Raw genomic sequence first — 12,683 nt, 5'->3', positions numbered from 1 at the left:
TATTTTTCCTTCTGAAACATGATTTTTCTGCACCTACATACTCGGTGCCTTGCAAAAATATTAACACGACGTGAACTTTTTCACCTTTTGTCACATTTTCACAACAAAATTAAATGTATTTAGTTGTAATTTTATTTATTAGACAAGCACAAAGTAAGGTAGTGAGTACAAAGGGTGCATGGTAGTTCACCCAACAAGTGTACATTCATTTTGTGGACTCGAAGCCGTTTGACCATGTCCTTTTGGGAATCATGTGAGGGAAACTTCTGGAATGAAATCCTTGTTCCAGAAGTAGGACCAGTACCAGAGATTGGTTTGAGTTGCTTGAAATAACTCATTTTCAGTGATAAAGTTGCCCTTTATCACTGATTTCTAGGTGCAACCAAGATGTTGATGGGAATCTGTTTTGGTGGCCACCTGGATCAGGTTTTGGCTTCTTGCAGATGATCTGGTTATGTTGGTTTCATCGGACTGTGATCTACAGCTTTCACAGAAATACTTTTCAAGCCAGGATGAAAATCAGCACATCAAAATCTGAGACCACGGAAAATGTGAAGTGCCCTAACTGGGTCGGGAACAAGGTTCTGAGGAGTTCAAATATGTCGGAGTGTTGTTCCTGAAAGAAGGAAAGATGGAGCGGGCGATCGGTAGGCGGATTGGTGCGCTCCCTGTGGCGATGCGAGCGTTGTACTGGTTTGTTGTGGAGACGGTGTGTATCAACATTCCTACTCTCATCTATGGTCACGAATAGAGGCACAACATTATTCGTTCTTATTTGTGTTATGGGCACACCTCTGTTACAGATCACATCATTTATATATTAGCAAACAACTGTAATTTTTACGCAATTGTTTTGGCGCCCCCTTTAGCACAGCACCCTTATGTGTTGCACACAGTGCATACCCTCTAATTTGCGCCACTGGGTGGCACGAATGGTAACCTTCAAAAATATCTTAAAGATGCTGTCTTGCACGTTAAATATTCAATGTCAGTTTTATCCTTTGCCTCAGTAGTGTTTTTATTGTTTTATGACTTCAACAGTGTTGCTAATGTTTGTTTACTGTAAAAGTGTGCTGCTTGATCTACCTAGATTTATTTTCTCTCTGCCAGGGAAATAAGAATTTGTTCTTAATAACTCACTTGATTAAATAAAGGTGCAATTACATAAAAAAAGAATGAGATCATGGTTACAAGAGGCTGAAATGAGTTTCCTCTGCAGGGTGCTTAGCAGAGAAGCTCGATTTTTGTTTTTTCTTTACTCTAGCTTACACTGTGACAACATAATGATAATTTTACCTAATATGTTAAACACTTTTTATATAAACATTACATACTGCAGCTTTAAGCAGTACTGTTGTAATTCTTTTTATTATTTTTTTTTTGCAGATAAAAATCTGGAAAGTGTGTCATGCATCTTCTCCTCACCCCGTGAAGTTTGTGATTGTAACGTTCAGTGGGGTGCTAATACTTTTGCAAGGCCAGTTTTGTAAGTCTGACCTTATGTCAGAGCAGTCCTGTCTCAGCGCTGTCCTGCATCTGTATCAAAAAGCAGAACAGATTTCAACCTTGGAAATAAGTTAATACATGGTGTGCGGCTGGTTCAGCTGATTTGTATTCATGTGCTTGCCCGCAACTTGATGTACGCTCTGCTCTGACTGCACCGAGCAGGAGTCAGACTAAATCTTGCTTATACAGTGGTGTGAAAATGTGTTTGCCCCCTTCCTCATTTCCTGTATTTTTGCATGTTTGTCACACTTGAGTGTTTCGGAACATCAAACCAATTTAAACAATAGTCAAGGACAACACAAGTAAACTCAAAATGCAATTTGTAAATGAAGGTGTTTATTATTAAAGGAGAAAATAAATCCAAGCCATCATGGCCCCGTGTGAAAAAGTGATTGCCCCCTAAACCTAATAACTGGTTGGGCCACCCTTAGCAGCAACAACTGCAACCAAGCGTTTGCGATAACTTGCAATGAGTCTTTTACAGCGTTCTGGAGGAATGTTGGCCCACTCATCTTTGCAGAATTGTTCTAATTCAGTTACATTAGAGGGTTTTCGAGCATGAACGGCCTTTTTAAGGTCATACCACAACATCTCAATAGGATTCAGGTCAGGACTGTGGCTAGGCCACTCCAAAGTCTTCATTTTGTTTTTCTTCAGCCATTCAGTGGTGGTCTTGCTGGTGTGTTTAGGATCATTGTCCTGCTGCAGAACCCAAGTTCGTTTCAGCTTGAGTTCACGAACAGATGGTCGGACATTCTCCTTCAGGATCTTTTGATAGACAGCAGAATTCATAGTTCCATCTATCACAGCAAGTCTTCCAGGTCCTGACGCAGAAAAACAGCCCCAGCCCATCACACTACCACCACCATATTTTACTGTTGGTATAATGTTCTTTTTCTGAAATGCAGTATTCCTTTTACGCCAGATGTAATGGGACACACACCTTCCAAAGAGTTCCACTTTTGTCTCATCGGTCCACAAAATGTTTTCCCAAAAGTCTTGGGGATCATCAAGATGCGTTTTGGAAAAATTGAGACGAGCTTTAATGTTCTTTTTGCTCAGCAGTGGTTTTCTTCTTGGAACTCTGCCATGCAGGCCATTTTTGCCCAGTCTTTTTCTGATGGTGGAGGCATGAACGCTGACCTTAACTGAGGCAAGTGAGGCCTGCAGTTCTTTGGACGTTGTTGTGGGGTCTTTTGTGACCTCTTGGATGAGTCGTCGCTGTGCTCTTGGGGTAATTTTGGGTGGCCGGCCACTCCTGGGAAGGCTCACCACTGTTCCATGTCTTCGCCATTTGTGGATAATGGCTCTCACTGTGGTTCGCTGGATTCCCAAAGCTTTGGAAATGGCTTTATAACCCTTTCCAGACTGATAGATCTTAATTACTGTCTTTCTCAATTGTTCCTGAATTTCTTTGGATCTCGGCATGATGTGTAGCTTTTAAGGATCTTTTGGTGGACTTTACTGTGTCAGGCAGCTCTTATTTAAGTGATGTCTTGATTGAAAATAGGTGTGGCAATAATCAGGCCTGGGTGTGGCTAGAGAAATTGAACTCAGGTGTTAAAAACCACAGTTATAGTATATTTTAACGAGGGGGGCAATCACTTTTTCACACAGGGCCATGATGGTTTGGATTTATTTTCTCCTTTAATAATAAACACTTTCATTTACAAATTGCATTTTGTGTTTACTTGTGTTGTCCTTGACTATTGTTTAAATTGGTTTGATGTTCCGAAACACTTAAGTGTGACAAACATGCAAAAAAACAGGAAATGAGGAAGGGGGCAAACACTTTTTCACACCACTGTATACAGTATTCATCAGGGATAAGGTCATGAATATTTGATGCATGTACCTATCACCCAGCCTATCATATACACCCAAACAAGAAACAAAACTGCCACAGCTTGCAAACTCTTTGCCTTATCAGCTCTTCTGCTGTGACCCGGCAGGAAAGCATTTGTCTGCAGCATTTCCTTTGAATTACCGTGACGACGAAGGAGGGGAGAGTCAAAACCAAAGCACATTCTGACCTTAAGTGTTGGGATGGTTCAGTACATGAACTCATCTGTGTAATTAAATTTATGGTAGACTTTTGAAATCCTACACAGTCATATTTTTTTAACTTTGATCTATCATGAAATAATGCTGTTAACTTAGTAAAGTATCTCCTTTTTCCCAGAATATTACATTCATAAGCAAATGTTTTGCAGGAGCATGTCACTGTCAGAACTAAGCAGTGGAAAGACCTTAAGTTCAGAAGCACTAATTTTTCTTAAATATTTGCAGTCAAGTGATTTATGTCGACTTTGGTGTGAAAAACTGAATACTTTCTGTACAGCACACACACAAAAAAAATGAGTAAAAAGGTCAAGCTAGCTTTGAATTATGTGTTTTATGAACCATAACCAAGTAAGGCCATGCATATGTAGCAGAGATTAGCTAAAACGGGTGCTGAATATTTCTTCGACTATCTGTTTTTGCTGGTGTGCAAAAGGACGATTGAGTTGGGAGTGACGCAATGAAATCAGAAATGAGTTTGCAGTTTTACATATTTGTAAAATTCAGATTGAAACATAAATCTAAGGTTTTGTTTCTTTTGCTTGTGTTGTTTCTAGAGGGGTGGGTGATTCTTTTTGTGGGATGCACTCAGCATGTCAAGGTTAAAACTGACTGACAGGCCATCACTCATGTTTAGGGCTAGTCAAACGCAGTGACAGAATGAAGAATGGAGGAGCTGATAAGACAACATTCAATGCCGGCTGCACAGATTTATTATTAGCATTTCCAATGGAAATGTGGGGTCTGATTTGTCCTTGTTATAGCAATGAAGTATGCCCCACAGTGTCTTGTGTTTGTAGGAAAATTACTGGTTATTTTTAGTCAACTTTTTATGTGTACTGCTCTTAATATTTAAAAAAACTGGGCAGGTTAATGTTTTGTCTTGTCAACTAAGCATCCCTGAAAGCTAATTTTGTAGCTTATTTTACAGAAGTAGCTTTTTACATCTATTGTTTTGAATGTTTTATGTTATGGTGCTTCGTCTAATGAATCTGGATTTTCACTAGCAGTCTTTTTTTAAGCTCTGTAATAGGTCAGAGAAAGAGCAAGACAATGGCTTGTTGAAAACTGGCAGTATGTGTCAAATCGGAAATGATGAAGCCATGTTTCAGGTGAAACATTATTGTAGTTTTCCTAACCTGATCAATCATCTGTTGGGACAACGTAAAAAGGCTGCCCTAGAGAAACTCCAGAAACAAAAGTATTTTCTTCCTCTGTAACAGATTTATCCTGTTGTTTTATTTTTTGGTCATATGAAAACTTTTTAGATCGTAAAACAAATGTAATTAGAGTAAATACAAATGCAGATAAATTATATTTCTTACCCAACGAAGTCAACCCAAAATTGAAAACAAAGTGGCTGGCACCTTTTGTTAGTCATCTGTGATATTGGTTCAGTTTCCCTGATTAATTTACCTGTAGACCTGGAGAATCAAGAAAGGGCATAAATTGAACCCTTCTAAGAACATGAAGTAGGCCAAAATTTAACAAATTTGTCCAAAATACTTAAGTTAAATAAAAAATAATAATCAGAGAAATTATTCTTCTTAAAAAAAGAGTTTTCCAGATTTCCTCTACAAAATACGTTCTTTATTGTTAATTTATGTAACAGGTACAAAAAAAATAAGCCAATCGGAGATCCTTATTTGCGGTTGCTAGGTAGAATTTGTTTTCTCCGAGGATATTCTTTCTGGTTCAGGTTCAAGCTAAAAATCAGCCAATCACGTCTTGCATTGCAGTCAGTGGGCGGGTCCTTCCCCTTCCACAGGTTGTTAGCTAATCTAACGATTTTTCTAAAAGTCTAAAAGTGGGCAAATGTTCAGCGTACAGAGAATGTACCCCAAAGCTACCAATGTATTGCAGATTCTCCTTTTCTTTTTTGGCCTTTTTAAAATCATAATTAAACCATAAAAATGATCGCGGTGTTAAAGTTTGGCTAACATGCAGCTTCGGTCCTGCATGCCGTGAAAAAAAAAGCTAATACACCAGAGGTTTAACGGTCAGTTTTCAGAACACATCCCTGGAGTAATGATGACCAAATGGACGGTGTGGGTTTGGTTTCATCTGAGCGTTAATGGTGAGTAAAACCAGTTTTGTTTATATTTAGTTGCCTCTTTTGTTACTTTGAATCAGACTGTCAATGGCCTTTTGAGTTTTTGTGTTGTTCATTACGGATCTCTGGGGTCCTTCACATTGATTTCTTAATAAATCTAACGCGAAATTATATAAAATTGTTCAATGTGCTTTAAAGATAAAGTTTAAGAGTTTTGGCATTTATTGCAATGCTTTTATGGGACGTTGGGACATAATTTCCCTAGCAGACAGTACAAGACATTTTATTTAAGGCTGCTAACAGTGCTCCCTCCCCCACTTCATTTTCTATAAATGATGAACATTTTCTTCCAGAAAATATTTGTGGAGTCCGTTATTAATGTAACCATAAGACAACCACATTTTATTTGGTAGGTACCGCATTTATAAATCTACTGAAAGCGAATGACTCCGTTCCCTCTTAAGGAAGTAGTTCAGTTCTGCCGTTCATTTGGTTCAGGTGTCCAATCAGCACCTGGTAGCAGTGTCATCTGTGTTGATTTTTTAGTTTAAACTACCGTAAGTTCATCTTTTTGGTTCTATTTTGGCAAATAAACTAAGCTACAGTATAATTCTACGAATGTGGAGACTTTAACCAGAACAAGTAGGTGTGAAATGAAGATACCCACTTTCTAACAATGCTTTTTATACAGTATGACTCAATCCAGATTTATCTTTTTATGTCTTTAGAGAGCACAGTGAGGCCTTTACATTTTGGTTCGTGGCCAGAACAGCTGTAACTTGTGCTCAATGCTAAGGATTAAAAAGGTATGTTGTTAAAATAACTTATTTTGACCAACAGTTGTAGATTATATATATTTTTTCCTTCTTTCTTTTCATTTTTATTAACTCTGTCATCAAAAGGCGGCCTGACTCCTGCAAACCAGCCAAGCTTACTACTGACATAACTATTTGGCAGTGATGAGAAGTGTTGACATATCTTTGATATGCAGCTAGGGTAAAAATATTCCCTTATTTTTGGATCACAAGAGTGTAAACTCTTTTTTTCACCATTAGATGCAAATGACACACATGACTTCATCCTAGACGAGGGTCGCTGTAAGGTGATACCCCTCTCATTTGCAGCAGCTTCTGAATTTCACTAGACGTGAACAGCGTTCAAGCCAAAACATGCAGCTGTGATGTCAGAATGAGAAGCACCTAATGTGCATTGCAATGGAGTTAAACACTTAAGCAATTACTCAAGCAACGTTTTCGAGCGAACAGATTCCACCTGCTGACTCTGATCTTCAAACTGTCGGCTTTGGTATTATAACTCAGAGCTTTGAAAGGGTTGCTACATTTTTTAGACCTGTTATTGCATGTAAAGAGGAACATTTTTGCAGCCGAGCCTTGTTTTGGCAACGCTTTAAGGACAGTTGTGCCTGATGAGATTAGTTCAGAAGGGGAACGTGGTAAAAGATTGGGATGAGAATAAGGGGAGTGTTGTTTTGATAGCAGCTGAAAAGAGGCAAATATCTGTCAAAGTTGCATTATATCCTTCACTCTGAGCAATGTAGGTAAACAGCAGGTGTGACATAGAAAAACAGCCATGAAAGCCAGAGTACAAGTTATATTCTCCCCCATAAAGAAACCCTGATCATTATGCTCCTCCATGTATTTCCAAAAAAGGCATTGAGGTATTCAGGACAGAGTGTAGAACATAAAATGCTTTTCAACCTGACAATTAAATTAAAAAAGCTGCCCAAGGAGGAAGCCTAGCATCGCACTTTCGCACTTGAGTTGTTTTTTTTTCCTCCCCCCTCATAGTTAACAGTTCAGTTGCTTTGTCATAAAAAAAAAATTACATTTAAAAATAGCTGCTTCATAAATGTAAAGCAATTCAGAGGAATAAGCTCATAATAGGGGTTATTATGTGATTGCTCAGTGTTGTAAAACTTGGACTTTTAGCTGTGAAACAGAACGACGATGGATCATTTTGTGTTCCAATTGTGGGTAGGAAGTATTTGAGAATAAAATTGCACGTTCAGCAATCAGTTCTGTTTACTGTGGTGTAAACCTAAGGGCTCTTTACAGTATGAACCCCTTTATGCTTGTAAAAAAAATCAACTTGTACGACCCGAAGAACATGTTCTTCCCCGTTATAAAAAAACTAAGATGTTGGGAAGTTAAGTAGCTCGGTCCATGCTCTAAATCTGGCTTCTCTGAAATAAAATGTAATGTTCGTTTTCCTGAGTGCATCCTAAATGAGCTATGGCACAAAGGAGAAAGCAACTCATTCTACAAACTGTCAAACTAAGAAAAAAACTTTGGAAGTCATGTTATTCAACTTCCACTTAATAATATCATATATATTGTTTTAATAATATTTTTAGGAGGATTATCTGACAAAATATGAACAAAATACTCATACTTTTTAATGCAAAGCAATGTGTTTTACGTTCAAATAGGTGAGTATTTCTTTTTAAAAATGGCTGAAGAGTTTATTTGAACATTGAAATATTAGGAATTTTTTTTATATATTAGAAATATTAGACATGATCCATATTATGTCTAGGGAAGATCCATATTAAAGCAATTGATAAAACTATGTGACACCATAAATTACTCAGCAGTGTAATATGAAGCAAAAGGTGCAGAAGCACCATCTGTTCTTCCAGTTTTCTTTAAAACACATTCTTATGTCCTTTCATCCCCCATGTCTCTCTCATTAATATTCAATGTAAATCCAGACATGTAATTTATAGTGAATTTTATTTTTCCCTCACTTTGCGGTCATTCCTGCAGTCACCCACTTGGTGGGGCTGTGAGGTGGAAAAGCTACTGTTACTGAAATTCATGAACACTCTAAATGTCAGGATTTATTCATGATTTATTTGTCACTTATAGCTCATAAATACTGTTAAATATATGAGATTGGTAATTCGCCTGTAAATCCAGGATGTGCTTGAAATGCTTCTTAAAAGATATTTTACGGCATGATCAAAGAGTGCTCAAAAGCCAAAACCGATAAATAACAGGAGAAATATGAGAGGATTTTTATCTGAGCTAACAAACCAGAGCTTTGTTCCTTGTTCCTTCACAGACAAATGACGCATCGGCCCTCCGGAGCCGTGTAGTCAGTCCACACCTAACCCCACTTCTTCTTCTTCCCCTCCCTTTAATCCCCCCTATTCCATCAAACCCTGCCACTCCCAATCATCACCCCCTTCCAAAGCCCCAACGAAACACTCGCTGCTCACTACAAACACTGACACACTCACCAGTTCTGAAAATAAACACTCCAGCACACACCTCCTTTTGTGTGTCTGACTCAAATCAGAGGCATTTTCACTTAAAATTCTTCTTTCCGAGCCGTGCAGCGTTTGAACTGCGACGCCCAGGTTTAAAGAAGGCGCTAATGAGCTGCTTGCAGTTCAAAGGTTTTAAGGTGTGGACCTAATCCTGATCCCGTAACCCAACAGGAATAAAATTACAGAAGGTGGCCCAGAACGCACGGTTGGAAAATCCTGATTTAACTGTCGGCTTTTTCGTTTTCTTTTTCACAGTGGCCTGGGGTGCTGTAATCGCTGTATGCTTTTCAAAACATTAGTGCTGATTGCTAAAAACAACGTGTAGATCTTTGGAGCCGCTTTCTATGGAAACGGCTATCAGTGGCATCTGTGTGGCCACGTTTATGTCGAGAAGAACCGCGTAATGAGAGTTTGCAGAGACTAACCGGAGGAAATCACAATGAGGAAACACAAAACCCCTCTGTTTAAACCAAAAGCACGCCAGCCTGCTTACAGAACGACCACTTGCAGCAGACGGTGCCATTCGAGATCTATTTAGAGATCGCTTTACTAAATTGAGCATTGTGTGCCACTGAGGCACCAAGCTTCAGCCACCGCAGAACATATGGTGTCTTGCAAAAGTGCTAACAGTTCTTGAAGTTTTTTTTACAGTTCCCTAAAACCATAAATTTCACTGTTTGTTAATGAGAGCTTAGGTGTTATATTGACACAAAGAGTGCATAGCAGGTAACTGAAAGAAACGTTTCTTGAATCTTTTATTAGTAAGAATCTGTGCTGTTTGCATTTGTATTCAGCCACCCTTACTCTGATGCCGCAAAATAAAACTCAGCGCAAAAAATACCCTTTAAAATGAGTAAGTAGAGTCCAATTGGTTGTAATTTAATCTCTGTAAAAATTCAGCTGTTCTGTGGTGTTTTTTCTGCATTATGAAGACCAAGGAACACAGCGGACAAGTCGGGCATAAAGTTGTTAGAAAATAATATCCTACATGTCGCATGGCAAAATCAGTTTCTATACATAACCCAAAAGTAATGCAGAAAAAGGTGATTCCACAAAGTACTGGCTGAAGGCTTCTCGGGGTTTTAGTTGTAAAAATATTTTTAACATTTTTTCTGTCCACTTCAGAATTATGCTCTAATTTCTCTGGAAAAAAAAAAATCTCAATAAAATAGAAGTTTTTTTTCTTTTTAAGGCGTCACCAACTACATTTGCACAACCAAACTTCATCTTGTTTAAAGATTTAATCGCAGTACACTTAACCCCACAAACCGTTCTGTGTAAATCTCTGCATCTAATTAAAAATGTAACATCCAAGGTCATCCATGTTTCTATATCAAGAAGAAATTGATTGTGTTATCCGTCTTCCAGAGGGTCCAGGGTTAGCTGAGGAAGAGGAGAAACACCTGCTTGTTGCTATTGTTCAGACGGTTTTCTCTAAAGATGTCTGAACTCTCCAACATGCTGCAGCTGGACATGGGAGGGGGCTGTGGAACTTTTTTGGCCTGTTTATTGTGGATTTTTTCAGTGCTGTTACCGGCAGCAGATGTCTTGTATACACCAGCAGCATTATCCTGCGGTGCGCTGATGTTGACATGAATATTATGGAGCTTTCCTGTAATTCTGCAAACCCAAATATTCTTCTAAATTTGCCGAGAATATGTTTAGCCAAAATGTGGACAGCTGACAACTGAGTTTGTGAGCACAAGAATGGATAGGGGGAAGACTCAAAGGAGTTTTTTTTTTCCTGACTTTTCTTCTGGTCTCTTGTAAAACCATAGCTGGTGTTAAAATGACTCTTACTTCTGCGGAGTGCGGTCTAGGAATTTGAAAGCATTGTTGGTTGTTAAGCTTAGACAGGTTTTAGAACTTTAGATGGCTTTGAAATGATCCATAATTACTTGAATTTAAATGTTTCTTTAATTGAAATTTGACGTATTTATTGAAATATCTGGAACATAGGTCTTTTCATCGTCAAAGGAAAATGTTTGGAATATGTGGCAAATTCTTTTCTTTTTTTTGTAAAGCAACTTCTCATTTTAATTCAAGCCTGCTTCTGATTGGTTGATCAGTCTCTGACGATGGCTCCTTCCACAGAAGTGCAAAGTCTTGATGTAAAAAATGATGTAAAAAGGGCTGATCAAGCTTTAAAACAAATCTTTAAGGAATCTGAAATGTGTCTGATTAGTTTTTTCATTTTATTTACAGGATTCCTTCAGTCTGAGATTTCTTCACCTGTCAGATGCCAGCAAAATCTTGCTAGCAAGTTGTTTATCAACAAGGACAATTATATTTTATACCCTGATAAATAAAATCATATGAAAAGTGCTTTTTGCATTTCCTCAGTGCATAATTAAATTAAAGTGTGACAATTTAGTTAAAAATTAATTTTTAAGGGAATAAATGCCTTTTAACAGCACAGCAGGTTTTGTTTTAAGACATGCAAGAAATTTACATTTTTAAACATGATTTGTGTGGCAGTTGTCGTGCTCTAGTGTGCCCCCTGCTGGACTGAAGGTCTTGAGCATTTGCTTAGTTTTGTTTTGGACCCACTTTTTTGGGTGGCATGGTTTAATATAATCTTGTCAAGCATATTTTTCATTTATTTTAACTTGAATGTTCTGGAAAGTAGATTTCTATATTTTTTCCAAATTAGACTTCCTTACCTCCTGCTGGCTCTGGGTCTAACCTGCTATTATCACCCCATGAAAAGTTCGTAAGGGAAAATAAATAGCTGTGATGATTATGTCTTTGTACATGTCAAAGCACAGGCCAAAAATGGCAGAAAATGTGCTTGATGAATCAAATTTTGTCATCCGACACCCCGGTGTTATAATTCAGAGCCAGCTGGTTGAACCACTGCCTTATCAATTAGTCTGGTCTCGTTCTCCACTGAGCTTGTGCAGAATTTTTTCCGACTAGGACCATTTGCTGCAGAAATGCATGTTTATGTCAGAGGTAAAGTGGTTCCTTTTTTCACTGAACTTATAAACATTTTAGCATGCAATTAAGCATATTTTCAGAACCCAGTGAATGACAAACTATCTAGGACAAGAATGTAAATTCAAAATACTGGAGGAATGCCAACTGCCTCTTTAGTAATACAGGGAAATTTATCACTTCAGGGGGGAAATTCTTGATGCTTTAGATTTGATTACCTCCAAATGTTTTGTTGTGTGAGCTACCTTTGATGATTCGTAATCATGTTCTCCTGTGTTATTTCTGAAGCTGGCTGTAAAACATCAAATTGTTCAAAATGCAAGCTGCTGAAATCATTTCACCCCCACAGCTGTAGTAAACACAAGTCGCAGTCGAGCTGAAACATGTTCTGCAACTTAGCCAAATAAAATCCAATGGGAAAGAGACTTTGTTTTTTTCTTTGCCCTTGAATATACAAAAGTTTCCTGTTACCGTACATTAGCCAGTTTATTCTGTGTGACCCGCTCTAAACTGAACATGACTTCTGTGCTACCTTCAGTCGCTGCAGTCACAGTTTACGTTTGGTTTCCAAGAGGTAATGTTGCCTCATTGAAGTTGAGCAGGAAGTCGTCTAAGTAGTGTTGTCTGGAATTTGCTGGAACATGCATCATGTGGGAATGACTAGAACTAAATGCAAATGTCAGTGATGGCTTCTGCAACTTTATTCAGCAGATACCCGGAGGATAAAATTGGGTGGTAACATTTAATTGGAGGTGAATTACAGCCCAAAGAATGGCACACATTTTGTTTTTTGTTTTTTACCCAAAAAGCAAGCAGAGCAATTACCCACAGCCT

Source organism: Poecilia mexicana, unplaced genomic scaffold, assembly GCF_051168715.1.
Source record: "Poecilia mexicana isolate PSO_F unplaced genomic scaffold, ASM5116871v1 scaffold_17, whole genome shotgun sequence".
Lineage (NCBI taxonomy): Eukaryota > Metazoa > Chordata > Actinopteri > Cyprinodontiformes > Poeciliidae > Poecilia > Poecilia mexicana.
The sequence above is the reverse complement of the archived record's forward strand: the minus strand, read 5'-3'. Positions refer to the sequence as shown.